Genomic DNA, 11,723 nt, shown 5'->3' with positions numbered 1-11,723 from the left:
TCTCATTCTAGACGGCGTTAAGAAGTGTACGGTTAATTTCAGTTACAAGTCATATTAAGTAGAAACGTCTATTGTAGTAGCCCTTACACATTCTTTTTAAGTTCAAAGGTTAAAAAAATTAAAGTTGTGTCTGAAAACACTCAAAGGAAAAATAAAATTATTATTTAAGAATTAACGACGCTTCTTGACTACTATGGTCCCTGCGTCGGCCCTGCAGTGCATTCCTGCAGCGTGATTCGATATCTGGGTCCCGTATTACCAAGCTAAGGTCAAATCCACTGCGCCACCACAGGACAAGGAAAAATGAAAATTTCCTAGCTGAAAGTTTTTCAAAATTTAGATAGTTTCAACAAAACAAGTAAAATGAAAACAAATTTGCTAGGCCGAATAAGCAACGAACTACGTATCGTTATTTTTTCTTCACTTAAGTGATTTTTGAACAATTTGTCTAAAAATGTTTTCAGAGGTCGTTGGCAACCTGCACGACCTTAAGCTTAATCATTTATCTCTTTCACCGTAAACTGTAACGTAAAAAGAGAACTAAAACAGCAACGAAAAAGAAATTAAAGCAAAACGTAAGCATAAAAGTAAAGCAAAACGCACAAATCGTAGCACCGTGAACACCTGAAATGCAAACTACAAGTAATGAGTCGATGCCTACCATTGTTTGTGGTGAATTGAAGAACCATCATCAAAACAGCAGATATTGACTGAGTTACTTGAGCATTGGCAGGGTCATTATAATCCCCTGCCCCTGTAAATGAGAAAAAGCGTTCTTTGAATCAAAATTTTGATAGTTTATACGGCTGAAAAGATCATATCATAAAGAATGGCTAGAGCCTATAAAAGAGAAAAAAATGATTTTAAAATATTCCTCAAAAGATAGTGAAAACACAAAATCTGGCTGACTAACGACAAATCGTCCCCAATAGCAAAAAAATAAATGAAAAACGATGTGCTAATAAGAAAAATTATCTAAAGGTAAAGAATTTTGAAAGTAAAGGATCGAGGAAATGGGATCACTGAGAAGGAAAACAAACATAAGAAGACCAAAGATTAGCCGAAAGAACAACGAGAATAAATGATATTTTAAAAATCAAAGCAATATTTTATTATTAAGATTGTTATCTATTTTATTTAATAGTTCGTCTTTTCTACCAACAGCTTTTATATTAAATAGTTTCGCTACTGCGTGTAATTCATGAATTGTGTAAAGCGATAGTTTATTTTTTTACGTAGAAGAATTTGGATATTCATTATAAACAAAATTCAATCACTTCTGCAATATCATCCATTTATTAGACGATGATTTTATTAAACAAATTTTCCAGATTTCAAAAAATAGTCAAGCCGTGGAATTCCATTGTTTTCTTTTTAGTGACAAAATTATTTTCTTATTTACAAAATATGTAGAAAGGTTACAGCAACTACTTCATTGACTTGAACAGTGTCAAAAAGAAATGATATGCCTATGATTAAAGGTATTTGGCAACTATGCGGTTGCAAGAAAGATCGGTTTTTAAAAAAGGAAGCAATGAACAAAAACCCTGGGTAGAGCAAAAAGATGGGTACAAGCAAATCGAAGATGAACTGATAAAAGGTTTTACAATCATATTACTCTAATTTTTCAGATATTGATGATTTACATAGAAAATCAAAAGAAAATGACTATTCTGTTTCAAAAGCTAAAATACAAGAAATATTGCAAAAACAAAGTATTTATTCTTTACGCCACCCCTCTTATCACAAATTTGAAAGAAGACGCGTTTATATACATGTATTGATATTGACTGATTATGTATTGATAAACAGTGGCAAGCCGATTTAGTTGATATGCAACAGTATAAAAGGGAAAATAATATTTTAATTATATTCTTACAGTGATTGATTGTTTTAGTAAATATGTTTGGTGTATTCCTTTGAGAAATAAAATGGGTAAGGAAATTATTAATACTTTTATGGATGTATTTAAAAATAGAAAACCTAAAAAGTAGCGAACAGATAAAGGTAAAGAATTTGTTATGAAAAACATTCAAGTATTTTTAAAAAATCTGAAATTTATTGGTTTTCATCTGAAAGAGAATTGAAGCTCAAATAGTTGAATGATTTAATAGATCTATTAAGGAGAAATTATGGATATATTTTACTTACAACAATAATAATCGTTACATAGATGTATTACCATCATTCATTGACAATTATAATAATTCATACCATAGACCAATCAAAATGAAACCAATAGAAGCTAGTAGAAAAGAATATGAAAACAAGGTGTATAAAAATCTGTTTAATATTTTAATAAATTCTGTTATTGCAAAACGTATTAAAAATTATCACATAGCGACACAGTAAACGCAAATCAAAGTGACACAAATAACGCAAATCTTGGTCTTCCGTACGTTAAAGGGGTTTCAGACCATATTTCCAAAAATCTAAGAAAAAATAATATTTTCACTTAATATAGACCCAGAAAAATTATCAGTTCCCAAATCTACCAAGGTAAAGACCCTATCCCAATAGGTGAAAACTCCGGTGTCTAGAGAATTCCTTGCTCTTGTGGTCTTGGTACACCGGAAGAACTGATCAACGACTAACGGATAGATTAACTCAGCACGCTACCTTAATTAATAACACCCTTAAAAAGCGGAAAAAAAACAGAAAATTTTTACTCTGTCCTCTCAGAGCACATATTTAATACTCCAGACCAAACTGTTTTATATAACCAAGATAGCCTAATTTCACATGACAAAGTTATTGTCCAGCACTACAGAGAAGCTGTGAAATTTATAAATATCAACATTTAGGTCTAGCTTCGAACAGAGATTCAGGTGATTTAAGAATAAATGAGTCGCATTTCGGCTGTCTGAAAAGTGAAGCCGATACTTTAGAAATCCCTAAAATAAACGTTGAACAACTTCCCTAATCACATAATCAAATGCGTCATCAACCCCTTAGGTCTCAAGTGGTATCCGCTAAAAATGCAATGGTTGAAATCAGGTGACCTAGTTCTCCAATTTATTCAATTGCTGCTTCATTTGTTTCAGTGAATATTTTTTTTCTTTTACTTCTCAGTTGTTTGTTGGTATCCGTCAATGACAGTCCATATTTGTTTGGATTTTGTGCAAATCGCAAATATTGGCAAATACTCACTTTATTGTTGCTAGGCATTTGATTTTATTTCTTCTAATTTTTGGTCTTTTATTTAATTTTTTTCAAGTGGTCCTGTTGTATTTTCCGCGTTTGTTTTTGCTTTTTCCTTGATCATATTCTTTTGTTCGCACTGAAGAAGAAAGGTAGTTGTTCTTTAGAAATATTCACTTTCTGTGTTTTCTTCAGTATTTTCTTTTCGCTTTTAAAAATCCCATTTTTGATCGTTTTCTTTCTTTATGATTCTAGCAGCTGATCTTGAAAAGATATTAAATAAAAAAAACAAGCTTTTTTACCTGAAAGTAAGGAGCGACATTAAAACTTAAAACGAACAGAAATTACTCCGTGTGTGAAAGGGGCTGTTCCCTTCTCAACACCCCACTCTTTTTTAAAGTTATATACTGTTTTATAAAGTAGAATTGAGAGAAAGTGTCAGTTTTAATGTTGCTCCTTACTTTCAGGTAAAAAAAAAAACTTTTTTTATTTAATTCCTGAACGTTTTTGAATTAATGCATGTTTTGATTTCGGCTCTCCAGACATAAATAATCAAAACGAAATTTGCATAATAATATTTATTTTTTGCTAAATGGCTTTCTCATAGTTTTAATCGGAAGATTTTAAGAAAAAGTAGCAGGGGAAGAGGCCTAGTTGCCCTCCAATTTTTGATTACTTAAAAAAGTAACTAGAACTTTTAATTTTTTACGAACGTTTTAATCAGTAAAAAATATACGTAACTTACGAATTAGCTTACGTAACGAACTACTATATTCGTATTTTTTTATTACGTATATGAGGGGATTCATCCCCTCGTCAATACCCCACTTTTTAAACTAAAGCTTGAATTTTTCCCAAATCCTTAAGGATGACTCCCGAATTACAAAGGCCGTAGAATAAATAGTCAAAATTACTAAAAATACTTTAGCGTAAAGAGAGAAGCATTACGAGGACCCTTATATGTGTAATAATTTTTGTTCGTTTTAAATTTTATTGCTACTCCTTATTTTCAGTTGAAAAAACTTTTCATGTTTATTTTTTCTGTTTTTTTAAATAATGCTAGAAAATCCAGCGCCCCCTTTATTGATATTCTCTTCCCCCATGACAAATTCCGCCATGGAAAGATCCTCCCAGGTAACCCCCCTCAACTTCTCCCCCCCCCACAAAAAAAATACCCCTGAACACGTCTGTACACTTCCCAATAGCCAATACTATATGTAAACATTGGTCACAGTTCGTAACTTGCAGCCCCTCCCCCAGGGACTGTGGGGGAGTAAGTCGTCCGAAAGACATAGTTATTAGGTTTTTCGACAACGGTGAATAAAATGGCTATCTCAAAATTTTGATATGGTGACTTTGAGGAAAAAACGAGCGTGAGAGGGGGCCTAGGTACCCTCCATTTTTTTTGTCAATTAAAAAGGGCACTAGAACTTTTAATTTCCGTTAGAATGAGCCCTCTCGCGACATCCTAGGACCACTGAGTCGATACAATCACCCCTGGGGAAGAAAAAAAAAATAACAAAAACACACGCATCCGTGATCATTCTTCTGGCAAAAAATGCAAAATTACGCATTTTTGTAGATAAGAGCTTAAAACCTCTATAATAGGATTCTCTGATACACTGAATCTGATGGTGAGATTTTTGTTAAGATTGTAAGACTTTTAGGGGTGTTCCCCCCTATTTTCTAAAATAAGGCAAATTTTCTCAGACTCGTAACTTTTGATGGGTAAGACGAAACTTGATGAAACTTTTATATTTAAAATTAGCATTAAAATTTGATTCTTTTGATGTAGGTCCTGTGGTGGCGCAGTGGATTTGACCTTAGCTTGGTAATACGGGACCCAGAGATCGAATCACGCTGCAGGAATGCACTGCAGGGCCGACGCAGGGACCATAGTAGTCAAGAAGCGTCGTTAATTCTTAAATAATAAATAATAATAATCTTTTGATGTAACTATTGGTATCCAAATTCCATTTTTCAGAGTTTCGGTTACTATTGAGCCGGGTCGCTCCTTGCTACAGATCATTACCACGAACTGTTTGATTTAAAAAATTAGATAAAGGTATGATTTTAAAGGTTATAGATGGAAAAGAGAAAGACAATAATAATAATTTAGATATTGATATCGAACTCTCCACTAAACATTAAGTCATATTAAATTATTACATTTTATCAGTAGTATAGGAATAATGGAATATAATTAAACTTTTATTTCACAAATTCATCAAATTCTTATATTAAAACTCGTGATGGGAAATTATAAAAATGTTGGAAATTTTCATTTAAAATTGTGTGATTTCAATTGAAAATGGGATGAACTGATAGGGTGATCTAGGTGGGCATGGAATCAGTTGTGAAAAGGTATAAAATGAGACTTTGATTATGCTGACGATTCAAGCATATTAGATGAAAGTGTGAGCAGAATGACTAAATTTTTAGAGGGTTTGCGAATTCAGGGTGCTAGAATAGGTTTTAAAATTAACATTAAGAAGACTAAGTCACTAAAGCTAGGGATAAGTGAAGATGAAAAGGTGACGTTGGGTAACGAAAAGATTGATCAGGTGGGCAGCTTCACTTACCTTGGTAGCATTATTAGTAAATACGGCGGGAGCAGTGAAGATGTTAAAAGTAGAGCAGCTGAGGCTCAGGGTGTTTTTTCAAAGTTAAGAAAGGTTGGGAAGAATAGGAAGTTAAGTCTGGAAACCAAGTTTAGGATATTGGAAGCAACAGTGATGACAGTGGTCAAGTATGGCTCTGAAGCATGGGCGCTCCGAAAAGCGGACGAAAATTTCCTTGATTTTTTCCAGAGGAATTGCCTGCGGATTGTTCTGGGTACCCAGCTGACTGAGCGTATTTCAAACAGTAGATTATACGAAAAATCTGGTTCAATCCCGCTTTCTAGGGCTATAAAAAAAGAAAGGTTGAGATGGCTAGGCCACGTTCTGCGGATGAAGGATGGCAGATTGCCGAAGCTTATCCTTTTTGGCCAACCGTCTGGGGCTACACGGAAAGCAGGTCGTCCTCTTCTGGGGTGGGAGGATGTCAAAAACAAAGATTTAAAGGAAATGGGAACTTCCTGGGAAGGTGTAAAGACAGAGGCCTTGAATAGATTAGGTTGGAAGAGGAGCGTGCGTAGCTGTGTTGGCCTCAGGCGGCTTGGTGCTGCAGTGAGTTATTATTAGTAGTAGTAGTAATTTTCATGTTGAATGTCGGTATGGAAAATGTTCAAAATATTATTTAATTGATATTGAAATTATGTAGAATGGACTGAAAATAATGTAAACTGATGGGGTGATCTAGGTGGTAAAGAATCGATTATTACTATACTACTACCATACAAGGATAGGACCATCGTTGAAGCTCTTCTTTGAGCTGAATTAAACACTTTCTCATAATCTATATAACTAAGGACTAAAGAGGTTTTATGACATAGGCGCTTTTAAGTTATTAATTTAAGAGTGAAACTTTTGTCTACAAATCCTCTGCCCTTCCTGAAGCCACAGACATAAAACGATTGTTCGAAAATTAAATTGGACACGAGTTCTTTCCCTGACGGTTAGTACAGCCAGTCTACAAAATCGATTGGTATTAAGACGACTTGATCTTTTTTTTCAGAAAGAGAACGAATTTGAGCTGAAATTCTTAGTATTAAACTGTCATAAATATAGGTTATAAAACAGTGCCACAATCCCTGTTTAGAGCGAGGTCTTCATGTGTTTTTTTTTTTTAAAAATACTTCATTAAAAGATTGTGAGTAAGCAGCGTCGAAACCGTTATTTTTGTTTTGACTTTGGATATTCATCTATTGAAAGTTCGTTTAGCCTTTCTCCTATCTGCTAACAGGTTCTGTCGATGTAAATCGACAGAACCTGTCGAGTGATGAGCTTCATGTTAAGGCGCTTTCACGTTCGCTCTGCTGCAGGGCTAACTTACTCATTCGTAAGTTCGGGAGTTACGACCCTTCTGTAAGATGCTTTCTTTTCACAGCTTACTGCACTCCGTTGTACGGTCTAGCTTTTGTACAACCTCTGTCTGTTAGGTGTGAGAATTTTCCTCGGGTTTTTTTATAACAATTCTTTACGATGGCTTCTTAATCTTCAGTCGAATTGTAGTACATCTGGAATGTTTGTTGGTGGTGGCCTCCCATCTTTTCCTGAGCTGCATAGAAAATCTTCTCTTTCTATCCAGACAAGGATACTTGCTTCGAATAATCCCCTCATTTTGGAGCTTTCTGAGCCACTTTTTCGCCTCTCTCTGCCGCTTTGGCTGACTTGGTCAAGTGTGATTTACACACAACAATTTTGACATGTTTAAATGTACCATTGTTAATGAAAGAACTTTTTTTTTGGCAGATTGTTTTTTGTGTGTTATTGATTTATCTGTTTTTGTTCTTTTTTTGTAAGTGGCCCTAGTTCGTCTTAAGTTTAATGAATAAATAAAATAAAATTTTCCACAAGTACATGGGACTACATGCGCCATACCCCAAAATAAGAATGTTTTATATTTTTATTTTCCTTTGTAATGTTTTTTAAGAGTGGCGGATGGGTTCATTATTTTATTTCTGTTGGCCTTTTCAAACTTTATATTTATAATTTGTTCAATAAGCTCAATAGGGTAATTATTATAGAATGAAACATCTTTTATGTAATTTAGCTCAGGGTCAAACAATGCATAAACACATTTTTTAAACTCTGTTAACTGAAGGCTGACCCCACCTCTTTTACAGAGGAGGGGTTGGTGAGAAATACAAATAACGACCTCAATAAGTGAATTTCCTATGTATGTTACAGGCTTTCTTTCTTTGTCTGCACACATTTGTTTGTTTGTTTTTTTAACCAGTGGCTTTTGACTGATTTTCATTATTTATTTCTATAGCTTCATGATTTTGACTTGTAACTTTATAAATGTTTGTAACTTTAACATCTTGATAATCTTAATAACTAAAACCTCAGCACATAAAATGAAACCTTACCTATTGTGTACGGAAACAGATGGCAACAGAGGCATTGCATAATATCCGGTTGCAAACATGTTGGGAAGAAAGCTAAGCACGTTGAAACAGTGTAAGGAAGAGTGTCAATAAGGTCCTGCTCTAAGAATGGCACCAAGGCTGAAACAGCCAACAATACAGCTTGCCCAAAGCCTACAATAAGGAACAAGTCAAATTATTATAAATTTTCAAGATATGGACTGGTCAATTTAAAAAATATTAATAAATAATTTATATTTTTTTCAGAAAATACCAAAAAAACGGTGCTGCTAATAAACAACAAGATACGAGAAAGAAATTTTATACTTTAAATTATTGCATTTTTTCCTTATTATAGTTCACGATTTGTATCTATACTTTAATTATGGACATCTTGAAAACATGGAATGTCAATTTTTACGAACACGGAACAGCAATGGAATTTCTGTTCGTCCAGCCTACGAATATATCATCGTAACGGCATTTGCCACTCGATGACTGTCGGAGCCATACCTAAATGACTGGAAACTTTTAGGGACCATCCCTGGGTAAAAAGAACTTCAAATTTGTAGAAGAAATCAATGGGCATGAGAGGGCCTAAAAACAGACCAAGTAACTTTTTTTTTGATCGGTTTAAAATCTAGGGATTCTAAAGAAACTTAAATTTTGGATTGAAGGCACAAGCCAACCAAAACTTGGCACGAAAATGGAACAGAAGTCTTTATTTTTTCCCGACTGGGTTGAAAATGAAGTCCTTGAACGAAAGAAATCCCGAGTCACAAGAAAAATTTTAACATTAATATTGATTTACCGGAAAATGGGGTCAACAAAATTTTTTCCCATGGCTTAGAACTCAAATCAGTAAGTTCATAGGCCAAGGGAACCTTAATGCATAAAAATAGATCCAGGCTTGGCATAATTTTTTTTTCTAGTCAACTTAAATGTATATGTGGGAGTCCATGGGGAAAGGGGAACCAAATATGCAAAAAAAAAAAAAAACTGAAGAAAACAATCCGTCCGCCCAAAAATGTGGCCCAGAAATGGACCAAAAACCTTGCATACATAATTTGAAAATTACGACCGGTTCCAGGGCTACGGGGAAACCAATGTACAGGAAGAACATGAAAAACAAACTTGGTTCAACAGGAAGTGAAAAAGGAAAAATTTGACCCACTTTGGGCCGAATCATTTGGCTACCAACATCCAAGAACAAATTCAAGCATTAAGACACATCGACTTTTTTAGTTTTGTGTTTTGTTGTAAATCTCTTTATATCCATAGCTGAGCTGGACCTTCCCTCTGCGTTGATAACATAGCCAGCCGTTTTCTCTGGATTTCAAACTGTTAGGATCTCAAACTGCGTCCATGGATTTCCTGTATTCCTCATACAATAGCAGGAACAGTCAATCCCTATTTCTGTCCCTTTATTAAACCTAATTTTGTTTTCAAATTCGATGTTCACACTGGCTGGTTGGTTTCTGATTGACGACATCCAATTACTCTCAGATTCTGTCAGCACTTTATATCGTCTCCTTTTCCAACAATAGTTTGTAATAAGAGAAGAATGTAGGCATATTGTAACTATTGTTGGTTTCCAAAGAAAACAGGATCCGTGTTTTTTAATTAACATTTTTAAACCCTTCCCATTACCCAGACATAATAATATAGCTTTGATCCAATTTGTCCTATTTTCCAATTACTCGCTCTTTTCAAACACAGTCCCCATTCTTACGCGTGTTGCCAGGGCGACAGTTAATTTATTAGTATTTTTACCAGCAAACGCATATCAGTGGCACCAGTTGTGAGGGAGAGGGACTTTTACTCACTAAATATTCACTCCCCTAGATTTCCAAAAGTTCCCTTTTTTGGTAATGTCATTGGAAAACACCATAGATTTTGAAATGTATACTGTTAACCTCCACCTCAACATTTCCGTGATGGTGCCACTGATACACGTAGCAAACGGCTTGGGAAAAAAACTAGCAACTCAGACAGTTTCGATGACTTAATTTCGCAATTTTCAGGTTTATCCGTATTGAGCCTTGCAGTGTAATAGTACAGGCCAGGAGATTTTCCTTTAAAGCTATTATTTCTTTAATACTGAAGCAAATCTCTGGGCACAACCGATTCCTTACTAAAGTTTACTAGCAGTTTTGAGCTATGGGTCTCGGGTCTCCAGGGAATGATAGAATAAACAAATTGGGGTGTTAGAAATATATAGATACTGAAAAGAAGCTTGTCGACGCTGAAGAAACGAAATAAGCCAAGAGTGCAAAAATATTTTGAACGGGTAAATTACCTGTAAAATCTGTTTACATAGTACTCTGTATGTTGAATCACAAGTCTGCCAAAACCAAGGGAAGATCTAGCATGTATGAAAGGAAGGAGAAGAATTTGACAATATTTTTTAGGCTGCATTCCAATATAATGTTAAACATCAGCAATTACGCTTAAACGACAGAAACAGCAAAATCGTTAGAAGCAGAGGAGGTGAGGAGCAGAGCTTCTCTGCGATGGTCAATTTATTCTCCGAATCATTTCTGAGCTTGTGGAAAAGGGAAGGCCTAATTGTATTTCCTTGAACTGCTATAGCTACTATTGGATACTGCTTGATGAAAAACTACCAATGACAACTCTTAGCGAAGGATTATGAGAAAAATCCTCCCACAAATAAACTGACCCTTCATCTTAGAGTCTATTTGCTTCTAAAATATCTCTTAGACTAAGCACGTTCAGAAGACTGCAATACCAAAGCAACACTTTGGTTTTGTTTCTTCGCTATCGGTCAGTAATCACATGATCAAAGGCTATTCCTCAGCGTTGAAAAAACAACAACAAAATACTATCGAAAGAATGGACTAAATTGGCTTTGCAGCCAGTTGGACCTTATCCTTTTCAATCGTAGACATCGTGACGGATGAAAACTCGGAACAATATCTTATATAATCTAGTTGGTATTATAAAGCTATCCCTAACTTTTCAGGATCAAAATACCATAGATGACATTCTATTAATTATTACGAAACTATCTCATTGTTTTACATTCTCGTTTGTGCTTGTTTCTTCACTATCGGTTAAATGATGAAGTTGTCAGCCTATCGAAGTTTTTAAAACGGTATGTGCAAACAAGAACGCAATCAGTTATCACATGACCAAAGGCTATTTCTCAGCGTTGAAAAAAAAAAAAAAAAAAAAACAACTACAAAATAAAATCGAAAGAAGGGACTAAATTGACTTTGCAGTCAGTTGAACTTTATCCTTTTCAGTCGTAGACATCGTGACGGATGAAAACTTGGAACAATATCTTATATAATCTAGTTGGTACTATAAAGCTATCCGTAACTTTTCAGGATCAAAATACCATAGGTGACACTAATTACTACGAAACTACCTCATTGTTTTACGTTATCGTTTGTACCCGTTGCGCAAACACTTAATTCTGTCAGATTTAAAGAGATCAAATACAATGTGCACCAATTTGCACAAATTTCTAGCCCAAAGTGAACAGATATTTACTTACAAGTCCCTCTCCCGTGATAGACATCAAATACACCGGAAACAAATAATAGGTAGCCTACACCAACTAGCAAAAGTGGCAAACCCCTCATTG

Source organism: Artemia franciscana, chromosome 5 (genome assembly GCF_032884065.1).
Source record: "Artemia franciscana chromosome 5, ASM3288406v1, whole genome shotgun sequence".
Classification (NCBI taxonomy): Eukaryota; Metazoa; Arthropoda; class Branchiopoda; order Anostraca; family Artemiidae; genus Artemia; species Artemia franciscana.
The sequence above is the reverse complement of the archived record's forward strand: the minus strand, read 5'-3'. Positions refer to the sequence as shown.